Source organism: Sminthopsis crassicaudata, chromosome 1 (assembly GCF_048593235.1).
Source record: "Sminthopsis crassicaudata isolate SCR6 chromosome 1, ASM4859323v1, whole genome shotgun sequence".
Taxonomy (NCBI): domain Eukaryota; kingdom Metazoa; phylum Chordata; class Mammalia; order Dasyuromorphia; family Dasyuridae; genus Sminthopsis; species Sminthopsis crassicaudata.
The window spans coordinates 65,030,950-65,048,064 of NC_133617.1; positions in this window are offsets into that span (position 1 = coordinate 65,030,950).

Consider the following 17,115-nt stretch of genomic DNA (forward strand, 5'->3'; position numbering starts at 1 on the left):
TACATTGTGTTTTGAGATTAGTAGTAGGCAAATGTTTATTTTGTGGATAAATACTTCTCTGGTGGGTAAGAATAATTTATACTAAACAAGATAATTTATTGTCTTTATCTGCAGTACGGTACCATACAAATTTTTCCAGCATGCCAGTATTGAGGTGTGGAGTGCAAATGTTACTGCTGAAGAGATCATTCAAATATTTTAAATAAGGGATTATTGAGATGTCTCTGTGTAAGATATACCACTTACTTCATAGTGCCATTTTGAGAAAAGTGTTTTCTAACCCACCCAATGCTTGAGAGACTGGAATTATAAGAAATGTTATTCACTCAATATCCATAGTCATAGACAAGGATGAAACTAAGTAAGAGATCTTTGCCTGTATTCCCATAAGATCATTCTTTTTCTTCTCCCTGGTCTAACTTCACTTATATCATCTGGAGAAAGAAGTGTGGGTTCCCCATTCCACACGAATTTCATCTCAGAGCTCCGAAAGGCAAGGCTCAGGTCTGTGCTTCCATGACATCCTTTTTACACAGCCAAAGAGCTAGAAGACTTTTGAGGTCTAGGGACTCAGGGACTCCTATTGCAGCCCAAGGCTTCAGCATGCTCTCTGAGTCTGAACAGTCCCAGAACAGAGGATGGTTGTCTAGGACAAATCCTGGAAAGTTCTGATGGCTGGACTAGGAGCTAAAGGTGGAATTAGCAGAATGGAAGCTACCAGAAGAGGGACAGGCTTGAATTAGAGGAGATTGGCTGCAATGGCCACTTCCATGAAAACTTCCAGCCCCCAGACAACTAGCATAATGTGGTGCTAATCTCTGTGTTTCTCCTCTGTTTCTGTGCTTGGTTTCCAAGCCAATTTCAGCAAATTTCAAACCTTTCTCTGATCTCTCTTCCCCTTTCTTTAGATCACTTCCTAGAGGCAGGAAGACCCATTTCGAATTTAGCCTCATATAGCATTAGCTATGTGATCCCAGATAACTTATTTAGTTTCTGCCTACTTCATTTTCCTCAACTGTAAAACAGGGATAGCACCTACTTTCCAGAGCTATGGTGAAGACCATATGAGACCAGATTTGTAAAGTGCTTAGCACAGAGTGTTTGGTACATAGCAGGTGCTTAATAAATGTGTGTTTTCCCTTCCTTCCCTCTGGCTGGAAAGAGATAGAGGACGAAAGTAATCTAAGACTTTTCTACTATTGTCTTTCGGTTGAATGAGTTCAAGATCATTAAAAAGTAAATCATCTAAGTCCTATGAATAAAGTATATTAGTCCTGGGAGGTTTCCCAAAACAGAGCAGGGACTTAGAGCAGAGAAGAAAGATTTTAAACTATTTTTGTAATTTTTCAGTATCCTCTAGGTCATATAATAATAATAATAATAACAAATTGTTAACATTTGTATAACACTTACTATGTGCCAGACACTGTGCTAAGCATTTTGCAAATATTAGTTCATTGATCCTTACAACAATTCTGGGAGTTATTCCCATTTGCAGCAGAGGTGTGACTTTTTCAGGATCCCACTACTACTGAGTGTCTGAGACTGAATTTGAAATTCAGATCTTGCTGACTTCACATGCTCTGTGCACTATGGTACCAACTCTTACCCCAGTCCACCCCTGGGATGCTCCTATCATATCTCTAGATCTCTAGCTCTAGAACTTTTATGCAGAACTGGGAGCAAGGCAAATATGTCTCAGCTTGAGAGAGCTCAGTATATGGATAGGGAGAGTAGAGGTGTCCTCTGATAAGCAATAAGAGACTGAATGAAGCCTGTGGGAAAATCAGGCTGCCTTTGGAAAGAAGGAAAGAAGAGGCGTAGAAGGGAAGAAAGAAAGGAAAAAAAGAAGAAAAGAAAAGAAGAAGGAGGAAAAGAAGGAAAGAAAGAAGGGAGGGAGAAAAGAAAGGAGGACGAAACAGAAAAGGAAGGAAAGAAGGAAAAAAGAATAATGGAAGTGTAGGAAGGAAGGAAAGAAGAAGGAAAAAAGAGGGAGGAGGAAAAGAAAAAAGAGAAAGAAGGAAGGAGGAAGGGAAAGAAAAATGGAAGGGAGGGAAGGAGGAATAAAAGGAAGGGACGAAAGAAGAAGGAAGGGAGGGACATCCACCAAACATGCTAGAGACTTTCTATTTCTCCTGGCATGGCAAGGATGCCAGTAGGGCACTCACATTATCCATCTGTCATCCTCTACTTTCATTGGATGATCAACCCATCTTTTCTTCCTAACATATATTTTTCTGATAACATCTTTTAGTTCTGTGTTTCTTGGAAAATATTGATCATATATTGCGTCTTGCTTCATTAGTAATATTGATTTCAGTACTTCAGAGCCTGTCATGTTCCACACCTCACCACCTTAAAATATCAAAAAAAATATTGATATAAAAGAGACAGACCTTTGTTTCCTAGGAAAACTCAAGTTTTTTAAGGGAGCTTTTCCTTTTCCTGAAGACAATCCAACTTTCTTCATGTTTAATACTAGGCCCAACTCATCATTCATGAATACTGTTTGTCCCAGATATAAATACCAATGGACAAATTCTATAGGAAATGCCTGTGACATTTCAGACAATAGACAGTCTTCAATCATTTGGTCCCCTCTTTATGGATGATAAGATTCTACCCCTCATCTCCACCCTTTTTAAAAATGGACAATAAACATTGTTTTGAATGGTTACTTATATCTTCCAGAAGGCTCTGAAATGTTCCAGGGTTTGATGCCATCAGCACAAAATCATTTTCAAAGAGGAACATCTAGAGCACTTCATTCTCTCCAAAGTCACTAATGATCTCCTAAATGCCAAATCTAATGGCTTTTTTTTTCAATCCAATGACATTGGACAACTTGTGCTTATTCAAAAATGATATTCCATCTTCATCTTCTTGTCCATACTTGGAACACTGTTTTTCCTTAACTTTAATTCAGCTCCCCTGGTTTCCATCAAGATTCAGTTCAGGTCCCATCTTCTTCAAAAGCCCTGCAAATTGGCAGGCCAAAGGCACAGAGAGGTAAGATAAGGTGTTGGGAGTGAAGGACAGAGAAAGGACAGGATCATAGAATGTGGAACAGAGAATAATATCCAATGAGCGGCTGAAATGGTAGGAATTTAGAAGCCAAATAGAAGAATTTACATTTTAATCTAGAGATAGTAGAAACACTGGAGTTGGTTGAGTAAGGGAGTCAAACACTTAAAGAAAATTACTTTGGCAAGAGTACGTAGAATGAATTGGAGTGACAAGAAGCTCACAGAACTGAGATCAATTAGGAGATTGTTATGATCATTTAGGTGAGAGATGATGAAGACCCAAACCCAGATGGCAGTTGTGTGAATGGAGGGAAGGGCCAAATATGAGAGATGGCATGGCAAGATTCAGCAAGTGACTAGATATATAGGCTGAGGAAGAGTGAGGTGTCAAGGATAGTGTCAATATTAGGAACCTGGGACACTGGAAAGATGACACTGCCTTCAGCAGAAGTGTTGTTCTCAGTGAACAATGAAATCACAAGGATGAGGACTTGCTCATAAATTGGATTTAAATGAGGCAGAGGCAGAGCAGTGCAAAGCCATCATCCTCGCCCTCTCCACTAGAATCTTTGGAGTCCAGTAGCAAGGTAAAAGTCAAGATGACTGGTGATGGTCCAGGATGCAGTGGGTGATCTTGGCCTTTTAAAACTAAGGAATTTCCCAGTTTCCAGTTTAAATCAATACACATTCAGTGAGTAAGGGCTGGGTAAGAACTGAGACAAAAGATGGCCTGGTTTGTCATCACCAGAGAATCAACAGGAAGAGGGAAGTTTGAAATAGTGGAGATTTTAGGTCAGAGAAAGATAATCAATTCTGTTTTTGAAATGTTGAATTTAAAAATTCTTCAGAACATCCAGTTCTCTAAGACATCCCAACAGGAAATTAGTGATATGGAACTATAGCTCAGAGGAGAGATGGATAGAAAAGGCTTCTAGTACTTTCTTCATATTTCAGTCAATAACAAGATAGTAAAGATATGGGCCTATTGTGGAATATTGATTATGAAAGCCTGCCCAATATCTGTTATTACTCTCATTGGAGATGCATCAGTTCATGTGCAGATAAATCTCATAAAGATTTTATTGAGATGGGAAAGTAGTCCTATAGGTCAGTAATTGATATTTGTGGGTCTGGAATTTTCTAAGCAAGGGAACTCTGAGCTTCTCTCCCATCTCCAACCAAGAAGCAAGCTAATTATATCAAAGAAAGGCAGGGAGCTCCATTATGATTATATAAGTGGTTTACTATTCATATGGATTATTTACATAAGGGTAGTCTTGAGAGAATGGCTAGATTATTCAGTGGATCCCCACAAAGACCCCCCAAAAGTCCCACGATAATTATAGAAATCAAAGGGAGGAGGAGCTGCAAAGCATCGTACATGTCATTGGGGATTTGCATTAATGCTTAGTAAGTAGTTCTAATTTGGGCCTGAAGTCAGGCCAGCACTATTAGGTGAGTGCCTAGACACTCAAGGCTAAGTGGTGGACACAGTGAAGATTGTGTTCTGATCACAGTGTCCTTGTTATATTTTGCTACAGCTTGCAACTGGTTTACTATATCCTTGTTATGGCTTTCAACCCAATAGGGACCCCACAAGAACATGGGCTGGTCAGTTTGAGTAAGTTCCCAGGCACACACAAGGTTATTTTCTAGGCACAGTGTCCCTGTAACAGTTTTCATTCTCCTTGGAATGGCTTTCACTACAGTTGTATGGCTTTCACCAATCTGGATCCCACCATGTTTTTTGGTCACTAATTTTTTCTTCAATATTGGAAAGAACTGAAATTCCCCCATGTCTTTGACATCTTTTTCTTTAGATATCTTATGAAACACTCTCTCAATGCCCTCACAAGTGCTTTAAGGTCAGTCTCTTATTCCTATCATTGTTCTCTTTATTCCTATTTCCAAGACCACCTATAAGTATATCTGGAACTGTAATGATAGAATCCCAGTATGGTGGCTCCACTGTCCTTGGCAGTGAAAACAGTAATTAAAACTTTGTATATATTTTCCATTTTCCTCAGGGATTTCTGTTTTGGCCCATTTTCATCTTCCAAATGTCCTCAAGATGACTTTGCTTAATTGGATCTTTGAGAAAACATTTTATAAACTGGCATTATCCTCCATGGCTCCTTTTTCCTTTATGAAGCAATTCTTCTCATTCTCAGCAATCAGTCTTCATTAAGATTTTTTACAAACCAGAATTGCCTTTGGCTGTCCTCCCTTCCTACCTGGCAAGGAAGTCAAGTGTTTGCTGAGTAAGGTGATTTTTGTGATGTTTTAGTCTCCTTGTTAATGGTGATTGATTTACATGTATTAGACTTCTATATAAACTTATGATGATTATTATTGAAGTCGTTTATGCTGTCTTTACTCACTTTTCCAGTATCAATTGCTTCTTTAAATGATTTAGGACTGAGTTTTTCAATTGTTTGCCTCATTATTCTTCTAGATTTGGGCTAATTCTGATCCTTGTTCTAAGAACATAATGTTCTGACTGTATACAGACAAATTCAGTGTTCAGATTCCACATCAGCAATGAATCTTTTATTATCTATTAAAATATAAACAATTTCATTTTTGTGTGTGTGCGTTATCCTTTGGTGCTCAATTATCAAGCTGTTCTTTTAGCAAAGAAAGTATTCATGATTTGAAGGGCTGAGATTCCTTGGTAGTCTCCCAGTCTTTGGCCTCCATTATTCTTCCTCATCCATGTTTTCTGACATTCCCTGCCATGCACTAAACTTTATTTAATTTAATAAATTTTTTCTTTTAATTTATTTATTTAATAAATGCTTGTTGGTGGACTGAAATTTATGCTCTAGAGTTACTTTTCTGTGTTTCTGTGTACTTTCTACTTATGTGACCTCAGACAATCATTGACTTATTATTATTATTATTATTATTATTTTGGTATAATGAGATAGTTGAATGCAATGATATCTCAATTTTCTTCCAGCCTTGAATTCTGTGTTCCCATAATTCTCTGCCACAAGTCTGGGTGATAGAAATGGAGTACAATGACACCAGATGCCTTTCCCGCCAAAGGCCTGCCTCTCCCTTCAAGAGGAGGCACTGGACCAGAAACCGGCACATAGGCCCCTGCCCCCCTCCCCATGCACACATCCAATCTCCTCACCAGCAGCCTGGGCTGAGGCCACCTGTGTGGAGTCAGGTGTCAGCCCGGGCTAAAGTAAGGAGACACTGAGGGAGAGCTGCCGCCCAGTGCTTGGTGCTGTAACAAGAGCCAGGAGGCCCTGCTCGGAGCTCGGCTGCAGAGCAGGTAGGAAAGCAGAGAAGGACAGTGTGGGCAGTGAGGGCCGCTCTGTTGTGGCCTTGGGGATTGGGACACCTTGTTGGATCTCAGCCTCTCATCTCTTAAATGGGGTAGCTATAACACCCTTTGCCCCTCACCTGGTTAGATGTGGTTGGATGGCCGGATGTCTGTGACGTGCCTGTGGTTGGGGCTTTACTGTGGAGAGCTATTGCCTCCTGGGTTTGTAGCCTGAGACCTGGGACCCAAGGAGATGGATTTTTTTTTTTGGTGGATCAGACACATGATGTCAAATTATCCTGCTGGATGGCTTGGGGAGAGCCTTTAATGCCAGGATGAGGGGTGGAGTAGAAACAATGACGGCCTCAGACTAGTTACCAGCAACCAAAGACACGCAAGGAACGGTACTGCTTTGGAGCCAAGAAAAATGGTATTCAGGTCCCTTTTCTTCCCTGGATCCTTTCACAGACCCCACAGAAATAATACTCAGAAGCAGACAAAGACATCCAGAAGATGCCCACATGCAGCATCTCTCTCTCTCTCTCTCTCTCTCTCTCTCTCTCTCTCTCTCTCTCTCTCTCTCTCTCTCTCTCTCTCTCTCTCCCTCCCTCCCTCCCTCCCTCCCTCCCTCCCTCCCTTTCTCTCTCTCTCTCTCTCTCTCTCTCTCTCTCTCTCTCTCTCTCTCTCTCTCTCTCTCTCTCTCTCTCTCTCTCTCTCTCTCACACACACACACACACACACACACACACACACACACACACACTTACCTAACAAGGTAATGATATGAAAAATATAGGTAGCTTTTGGTGCTTTCTCTGTCATTCCTCTCACCTCAGTGTCTTCCTCCAAAAACCATTCCACTCCCTGAGGTCACTATTAGTACCATTACATTAAAGTTCATGGAAGAAGGTTAGATGGAGCTTCCCAGGAAACATCGATGTTGTCCACAGGACTCTCATTCTGTCCCTGTTTCTAATGATAGAACTTTCAGAGCAGAGAGGAGGGGAGGGGTTCTCTGGAAAAGAGGAGATATGTTTGAACCCCTGGTAGAGCCCCTTTTGTCCCTTTATGCAGGCAGCTCTTGGCTTTGCCTACAATCCCATCTCCTGAAGGGATTTATCCTAAATGTCCCCAGTCTACTGTTATCTACGGGGAGGAGTCTCTAGAAGAAGCTCCTACGGGTCTCAGCTTTCCAGGCTGGACAGCCAGGCCTGTCTCCTACTCTGGCTATGGGGGCAGGTGTGTCTATTCAGGGCTCATGCAGAGGTAAATGACCTAAAATTAATTTTAGGCATGCTCCTCCCTGGAGGACATCAGGCTAGACAACAATCCCTTTGGGTTGCTAAGCACTGGGCTTAGCTACAGGGCTACATAATGAGGATTTCCTAGAAGCAGAGAATAGGATCTAAAAATCAGGGATCTAGGAAGACATGTATGAGCCTCAGAGTAAAAATACCTGGGTCTTAGTCCTAGCTTTGCCCTTGACCTGCAATTTGAGTCTGGACAAGTCATTTTCCCTCTCAGGTCTGTCTCCCATCTAATAATGGGACTTCTAGTCCTTGCCCTCCCTCACTCAGAGGGAGTCAGAGTGTAGAAACACAGGATGTAGAAGCAGAAGGGACCTTAGGGTGCAGCCTCTCTGTTTTACAGACAGGAACATTGAAGCTCAGAAGAGACTGTCTGAAGTCACACAAGTTGCCCAGGTCTTTGATTTGGAGACTTTCCATTATGATGCCAGAGAAATATTCTTTCTCTTAGTTCACATGATGGGAAACTGCTGCCAATATATATTTACCACAACATAGAAATTATTGAGGTGAAAACGTAGGTTTTATTATTATGCTCAGTCATCAGAGAAAACCTTAACAATTATTAGGATTCTAACAGAATTACTTATGGGAAAAATTACTTCAGAGTATAACAGAGAAATAATTCATTTACATACTGCAATCTTGTACATTTCTCTCAGGCCATAAAAGTTGAAGAGGAGATAGATCCATAATCTTGTACTTCCTTCAGGGTCATAAAAGTTGGACAAATTTAATTAAACACAGTCACAATCTCAGACATCCCCTATGGAAACAAATTTCATCAAATAATAGGTGAGCTAAATCAGGTTATAAATTAAACTACATTTAGAGGATTCACACAGAAAAACAAAAAACAAAAACAACAACAACAACAAAAAAAAAAAACTGCCACCCAGGAGTCAATGACAGCTGAGATTCTTCTTAGGCTTTTTATCTAAGGAATGCTTAAATTTCTAAGTAAATTTGTGTATTTGTATGTTAATATTAATCAAAAGATGCAGGAGGAATAAAAAAATTCTCATAACAGATATATAGTACCAACCTTGAAAATAATTCCTAACATTTATAGAGTGCTTACCATGTGTTAAGTGGTTGCATTTTTTTTGTTGTTGTTTTTATTTTTTTCAAATATCAACTCATTTTATTTTCACAATAGCCACGAGAGGTAGGAAAATTATTATCTTCATTTAATATTTGAGGAAACTAGGGCAGACAGAGATTAAGTGATTGTCCAAGGTTACACAGTTAGTAAGTGTCTGGGGTCAAATTTGAACTCATGTTTTCCTGACTCCAGACTTAGGGGAGTCTATCCACTGTACCACATAGCTATCCCCACAAACCTTGGCACAAACCTTTGAAAAATAGAATAGTAAATATGATAGTAATAATATAACATATAATAAAATGTAATAAAAATAGGTATCATTTGCTTCAAGATTTACAAAGTATTTTATATAGATTGATGCATCTGATCAGTGGGAGAGCACTTTAAAGAAACACAAGGGATTCTTATTTCAAAATCACATGGTAAGGCAAGCAACCTTTCTCAGACATCAGGAATGGCTACTAGAATTTCCCATATAGGAATTTATATTTTCATGTCATTGTCATATATTTGCATATATCTTCAAAATGGAATGGAGTTTCTGAATTGTCATGTTAGGGTAGAAAAAGTTCTGGAGGAGTAGAAGCAAGGAGATCTCCATGCTGGTTTCTGCTCTGCTTCTGTCTAGCTATTCAATCTCAGACAAGTCGTTTTCCTTCTCTGGCTCTCAGTTTCCTCCTTTGTAAGTGGAAGCGATTAGACTCAAAGATATCCTAGGACTTCAGAACAGTCCTTTCTTTTGTATCTCTGACATTCTTGGTCTGTCCCTCTGACTAAGGATTTGGGGTGAGAGGTGGAATAGTAAGAGGTCAAACTCTTCACTCATTTGACTAACAAGTTAGAATTGTTTAGTTCTTTTTATTTGTATCTCCAAGTGTCTAGTACAGTGTCCAGCATATAGTAAGTACTTAATAAATGTTTGTTAATTTATTGTTGGACTACTAGTCCAGAATCTACCCCAAGATTTTGACTAACACCCCTCATACTTCCATTTCTCCCAGGTTCCCCTGGCAAAGTCAGAAGAATCTGGCAGTAGCTATGAAGAGCCTTCGGGCTAGATTTAAAAAGACAGAGGTGAGTCCTAGGGGCAGGGATGGGAGGCCAGGAGACACCCACTAACTGGAGGTGATGCTCCTCCCCAAAGAGTCCTTTACCTGAAGCATACTTGGAATGTCATCTCTCTCTGTGACCATCCTGGGTTCCTGTTCTCAGAAAAAAGAGTCTTGTTAGGGCCTGGTCAAGGCAGGTATCCTGCAGGGTTCAGGGTCCTTAATTCCTGGGGGAATCTGCAGCCTGGTTAGGAAAACAAGACTCATGTGCATGGAACACAGAGAAAGAAATGACTTAGAAGAATTGAGCATTTAGATGAATGGCCTGGGGAGAGAGTAGTCTGAGATTATCTGGAGATTTTGGATGCTGACGTCATTGCCAGGAAAGTTAGAAGGAGAAACAGGTCTGGAGAATGAATTCCATTTTGGATATGTCATACTAGATGAAGCAATAGGACATCTTGGTAGAACAGGCAGTTGGAAGCAGAAGCTCATCATGGAGGCTGAGATTGAGATTGAAGTTGGAGTCACAGTTTGGGAAAGAATTCATAAAGAGGTAAAGTCAGGGGTGTGCTGGAGCCAAATTGTAGAGGTTATCAAGCGTCTATTGTTAAATTTCCAACATGATCATTTACATATTGGAAACTGGAAAATGCTATAAATCCTAATTCTGAACCAGCGCTGCATTCCTGATATGACTCTTACTTGGTCATACTGTATTATCCTGGGGATGACTTTGTAATCTCTTTGTTAATATTTTATTTAAGATTTTTGCATCAATATTCATTAGGGAAATTGGTTTATAATTTTCTTTCTCTATTTTCACCCTATCTGGTTTCAGTATCAGCAACAAATGCTATAAATCAAGCTTTGATGTATTGCTTTGGTGATTATCAAGACTTAAGAAAGTGATGGAAAAAAAGTTGATATTGCATGTTAAACTTTAAAATGTATCCTGCATATATTTTCCCTCAAAGAGCCAGTTGTTAAAAGTTTACCAGCATGCTCCTGAAGATAAAGTTGGAAGCCACAAAAGTTCTGCTGTGGAAGCAGATAAGCGCTCTAAAAAGGCTAAAACCAGAAAAATTCCCCTTCCCAGATCAGACCTGTGGTTCACAGTGTGTAGGATTCTTTTCCTGATAAAACTACCCAACGGCAAAATCTGGAATAGAGTAAGGGTAAAGGCCCTTGATAAAACAATTTTACATAGCTAAAGTGTAATTGTTTTATTGTTTTCCATTTTGTTCAACTCTTGGTGATTGTATTTAGAATTTTCTGGCACAGATATTGGAGTGTTTTGCCATTTCCTTCTGTAACTCATTTTATAGATGAGAAAATTGAGGCAAAAAGGGATAAGTGACTTGCCCAGGGTCACACAGCTAGTAAGTATCTGAGGCCAGATCTCTCTCTCTCTCTCTCTCTCTCTCTCTCTCTCTCTCTCTCTCTCTCTCTCTCTCTCTCTCTCTCGCTGAGGCAATTGGGGTTAAATGACTTGCCCAGGGTCACATAGCTAGGAAATATTAAGTGTCTGAGGCTGGATTTGAATTCAGGACTTCCTGACTTTAGGACTGGTGCTCTGTCTCTTGTGCCACCTTGCTACCATAAGTAAAATAGCATTGTTTATATAAGAAAGAACCCTGGACTCTGTGTCAGACAGATATGGCCCCCTGTACTGCCTCTGCCAATTCCTAGCTCTGCAGCCCATGGGCAAGCCACTTAACATTTCCAAGCCTCAGTTTCTCAGGTAAAATGAGGGAGCTGCCCCAGATGTTGGCTCAGGTCCCTTCCTGCTCTGACATTCTTTTCCTATCTATTTGATCTTTGGGTTAAGAAAACAGAAAATGTTTTTAGGGAATAGATGACCTCGATAAAAAGAAAAATGAGAGAGTTCAGTAACTCTATAAATAAACATTTGTTAAGTGCCTACTATTTACCAGGTGCTCTGTTAACTGTTGGGGATAAAAAAAAAAAGAGGTAAAAGAAAAATCAATAAACATTTATTGAGAACCTGCCATGTACAGAATATTCTTCTGAGTGCTATGAGAGATAACAAAATTTAGTTAGGACTTAATTCTGTCCTCGCAGAGCTCAAAGCTTAGCAGAGAGACTGAGACATGAACAATATAACTAAAATATGTAACATTGGGTTATAATTCAATTTAATAAGCATTTAGCAAAGAACAACTACTGTATTGGTATCCCTGGGATACAAAGACAAAAATCAAACAGTCCCTGCTCTCCAGGAGAGTCTATTCTACTAGGGGAAAATAACATGTAATCAAGTAAACAAATGCAAAGTATACCCAAAGTACTATATGGTGCCGAGGAAAGAACGCTAGATTAGAATTCCAGGACCTGGATTCAAATCCCATCTTGGGCATTTAACCTTTCTCTGCTTTAATTTTTTTGTCCGTTAAAAAAATGAATGGGCCCTTAGAGTTCTCAGTCTGTGACTGGAATAGAGAATAATTTCAATAAAGAAAGAACATTTGGGGGAAAACAGGAAAGGTCTCATGTAGAAGGCGGTACCTAAATAATGCTCTGAAGGAATCTAGGGATTCCATAAGGCAGAGGCATGAAGAAAAGCATTATAGATATGGGAGACCACTTGGGGAAGGTGATAGGGGTAGGAGACAGGATATTATGTATGAGGCACAGCTAGGAGACCAAGAAGGAGAGGAAAATGAAGAAGCAAAACAAAGTGCCAGGAGATCTTTGTGGGAAGATCATTGTAGCTGGGAGCATCTGAGAATCCTCCCTGGAAAAGTGTCTGTGGACTTGGACTTTAAAGGAAGGGCAGTTAGCGAACAGGTAAAGAGAGGTAGGGAGAGCAGCATAAGTAGAGGGGTCCATGGAAGCAAAGACAGGGAAGGCTCTTCATCCTCTGGCTTCACACCTCATCCTTCAACTAAAACTGCTGGATCTCCTAACTGCCTAATCTAATGGCTTCTCAAGCCTCATCCTTCCTGCTGGCTCTGCAGCCTCCGGCACTGTCCATCAGCCTCCCTTCCTGAACTCGCTTCTCTCTCTAGAGTTTGGTGAGGCTGTCCTGGTTCTCCTCTACCTGACTCATCCTCCTGTGATGGGTTCTCACCCAGTCAAGCTTCCTAATGGTTCATATCTCCTAGAGCTCTGTCTTGAGCCCTCTTCTCTCTCTGTTTCCCTTGGTGATCTCTTCAGCTCCCATAAATTCAATTATCATCTTTATGCTGATGGTTCTCAAACTGTCCCCAACTATCTACTGGACATGTTAAACTCCTGTCCAAAACTGAACTCATTGCCTTTCCCCTCATCTTCCTCCACTGCACCCTCCAAAATTCCTTGTTACTGTTAAGAATACATCATCCTGATTCAGCCCAGTTCCAATGATCTTGTGCCATCTGCACCCAGAGAGAAAACTGTGGGGACTGAGTGTGGATCACAACATATAATTTCACTCTTTTTGTTGTGGTTTGCATTTTGTTTTCTTTCTCATTCCCCCCCTTTTTTGATCTGATTTTCCTTGTGCAGAAAGATAATTGTATAAATATGTACACATATGTTGAATTTAATATATATTTTAACATGCTTAATATATATTGGATTACTTGCCATCTAGTGGAGAGGGTGGGGAGAAAGGGAGGGAAATTGTAATACAAGATTTTGCAAGAGCTAACATTGAAAAATTATCCATGCATACCATGCATATATTTAAAATAAAAAGCTTTAATAAAAATATTAAGAATACATCATCCTCCCCAATTATTCCTATATCATCCTTGATTTCTCATTCTTTCTCAGGCCACCATAACCAATCTTTTGCTAAAGGGCTCTCAATTTTGCTTTCATGTAAACAAACACACCCTTTTCTCTGACACTACCACCACTCTAGTACTGCCCTCACTGAACAACTAGGCTACTGCAATAGCCAGCTAATTCACCTGCCCATCACAAGTATCTGCTCATTCTAATCCATCCTCATTCAGCTGTTAAAGTGACTTTCCTAAAGAGCAAATCTGACCATGTCACCTGCCCTACTCAATAATCTTCAGTGGTTCCCAAGGTGAAATATAAAATCTTCTGTTTGCCATTCAAAGTGCTTCATGATCTGTTCCTCCCCCTCTTTCTGGTCTTACACCTTGCTGAACCCTATCTCCTGAACACCCTCTTTTACTCCCATGGCCCTGACCTTCTCACTGTCCCTCACACAAATCACTACATTCTCCTCCGGGCATTTTCACTAGTCATTCCTATACCTAGAATTCTCTCCCTCCTCATCTCTACCTCCTGATTTCTCTGGCTTTCTTCAAGTGCCCATTAAAATACTACCTTCTATGATTAGCCTATTCTGATTCTTCTTAATTCCCGTGTTTTCCATATTTATTTCCTATTTTTCCTGAGTATAGATAGCAAATAGTTGCTTGCATCGTCTCCTCCAATAAATAGTGAGCTCTTCAAGAATACAGACTGTCTTTTACCATTTTTGTATACCCAGGGCTTAACCCAGCGCCTAATACACAGTAAATGCTTAATAAATGTTGATTGGCTGAAAGGCTGTATGGAGGAGGGTAGGGAAGAGTTCAGAAAAGAAGGAAGAAGAAGAAAGCCAGAGCTGTGTTGCAATCATGGCATCAAGCTTGCCAGCTGGGATGCCCTCTGCTTATGGGGCAGAATGGGATGAAGCTGGCTCCTTCAGATACCTCCTTAGGCTAAGATCCCACCTCATCCCTACTCTCTATGCACCTGCTCCCCTGCCTCTCTTGTTTCTGTGACAAAGGGAGTCAGGTTTGCCCTGCATTAAGCATCCCAGAGGAGGGAACCAGATACCAGTCAGGATGGGTGACTGCAGCTGCTCTAGGGGTGACGGCTTGGGGCAAGGGGTTTGGTGTCCAATCTCATTATCTTTATCAGAGAGCATTTATCCCATGACTAATTACCCAGGCGCTGGGTTGGGCGCCGGCTGGTGGGGATCTCTCTCTTGGGAAGAATAGGGTCTCCTTTTTATCTGGCTTTTCCTATCATTCCCTGCATCTATTAAGTTTATTTTGTTCTTCTTGCCCTTGTCCTTCTTCTTGTCCTTTCTCTCAAGTCCAGAATGTCGTCCCTGTTTATAATTTTGCAACATTTAATTTTGATTTTGTGCTTATTATTCTTCCCATTTCTGTTGTTTCTGTCATTGTGTAGATTGTTTCTCTAGTTTCAATAACTTCACTTTGTGTCAATTCATCCACATCTATCCATGGTTCAATCCGTCAGCTTATCATTTCTTATAGCAAAACAATTTTCCATTTAATTCATGTATCATAATTTGTTTAGTCAGTATGAGGAAACACTTGTTAATGATGAACTGAGCTCCCCTTGCCACAAAGATGGCCCTCAGACAAATTAATTTACAGAGCCCCCGGTTTTCCCCTTTCTTTCTTTTGATCCTACTTTTTCACCCTACTGATAAATGTCCATCCAGAAAACTGAACATCCTACATTCTTCCTGTCCTTACTTTCTCTTTCCTTCGATCCTTTCTTTGGGCTTAGAGCTGAGTTAAGAGTACACTATAAGAAAGACAGTAATAAAGAAAAGTCAGGGTCTTTGCCATTGGGAAGCTCACAGTCAAGATGGAGAAATAAATTTCACCTTCACAGATAGTTAAATGTGAAGTTTGGATGACAGAAACTTGAAGTACAAATAGGAATTTGAGGGATGGATAAGTAGAATCAGAATGATCAGGGAAAGTTTCTTGAAGAAGGTGAGGTTTGACCGGAGTCCGGAAGGCTGAAGAGGATTTGGAAAGACTAGAAGGAGTTTATTCCAAGCAAGGGGAACTCCGAAGTATGTGCAGTCTAAGGAAGAAATGGACAAGGCTGAAACAAAAAAAGGCATAAGAAGGAACGGGAAAGGAGAATGTGATCCTTGGCTTCTGTTTTCTCATCTGTGAAATGGGGTTAATGTTAATTGTTGGTCCACACACAAGGTAGTTTTGATAATCAAATGAAATAATGAATATATAAGGATTTCTAGACATGCAGTTGAGAAGTACATCGAACTGGCCTCCAAGCTAAAAAGACCTAGGTTCTAATCTCATCTCTGACACACTAGATTCAGGGCTCCTGGCTCTAAATTACAATTAAAAAAGGTGTGTGGTGTAGAAGATCAGGAATGTACCTATATCACTGAAATTATGGGTGTAGACCATTCCTAAAGAAATCACATAAAAAGCTGCAAGGATGCTGACAAGGGCTAGGGAGGGGGGCAGAAGAGAACATTCTGGAGTCCTAAAATACTAGATAGAAAAGTTGGGATTCTGACCAGATATCTTTATCTGTCTTTAGGTATTTGAAAGCTAGTCAGGTAGAGGAAAGATTAGATTATTTTGCTTCAATTTAGAGAGCAGTCTAAGTGCAGCAGATGGAAGTTGTAAAGAAGTAGATTTCGACTCCATTTATGTGAAAAATTGCTAAAAAAAAAAAATGTGTCTCTGCAAAAAGGAAAAAAGGTGTCTTGGAAAAGTATTGGAGGTATCAAATGAGATAATATGTAAAGAACTTTGCATGATCCTGGCAACGCTGGTGGTAGTGATGAGGAAGACATGGTGTAGATTTTGACAATGATGGGTGGTGATGATAGTGGTGCTGTTGATGATGACAACAATAATGATGGTTGAATAATAAATTAATGATAATATTCAAGGACGATTGAACTATCGTCTGAGGTCCCTTCTAGTTCTAGGACTCTATTTTTGTGAATGTCAGAGTTTAAGGAGCAGGAAGTGACTTTTGAAAAAAGAATGTCACAGCTGGAAAAGTCTTAAAACATAGACAATTAGAGTTGGAAACGACTTCAGAGATCATGAAGTTTAAATTTAGAGACAGGAAAACACTTGATGGTTACAAAACATTTTCTCACAGGGACATGAAACAAAATGTTGTTCAGCATACCCAACAAGCTTTCAGATACTTTAGTATTTTAAAATACTATTTTAACACTACTATTTTAAAAATACAATTTTAATACTACTATTTAAGGAAATACTTTAGTTTTATTCCAGGGGTTAGAGAGGGGGATGAAAGAGGGCTAAGAAGGAAATGGAGGGACAATGGCAAAGATTGAGGATAGAAAGGAGGTCGGGCAGTGGTAGGCACAAGCCCTTTGCCCGGTGAAGTGTGACAAATTACTTGCACAATTTATGTGCAGGAACCTCCAGGCTTTTTAAAAAATAATAAGTTGGAGGAGTTCTGCCCTGTTCTTTTCTGGAGACCTTTCCCTGAAGAAATCGGGAGAGTTGACCGAGACCTCTTCCCTGTTTCCCTCTACCCCTCCCATCCCACTAGGAAGGGCTTGGCCAGTGGTGGGGGGCGAGGAGGGATAGGGGTG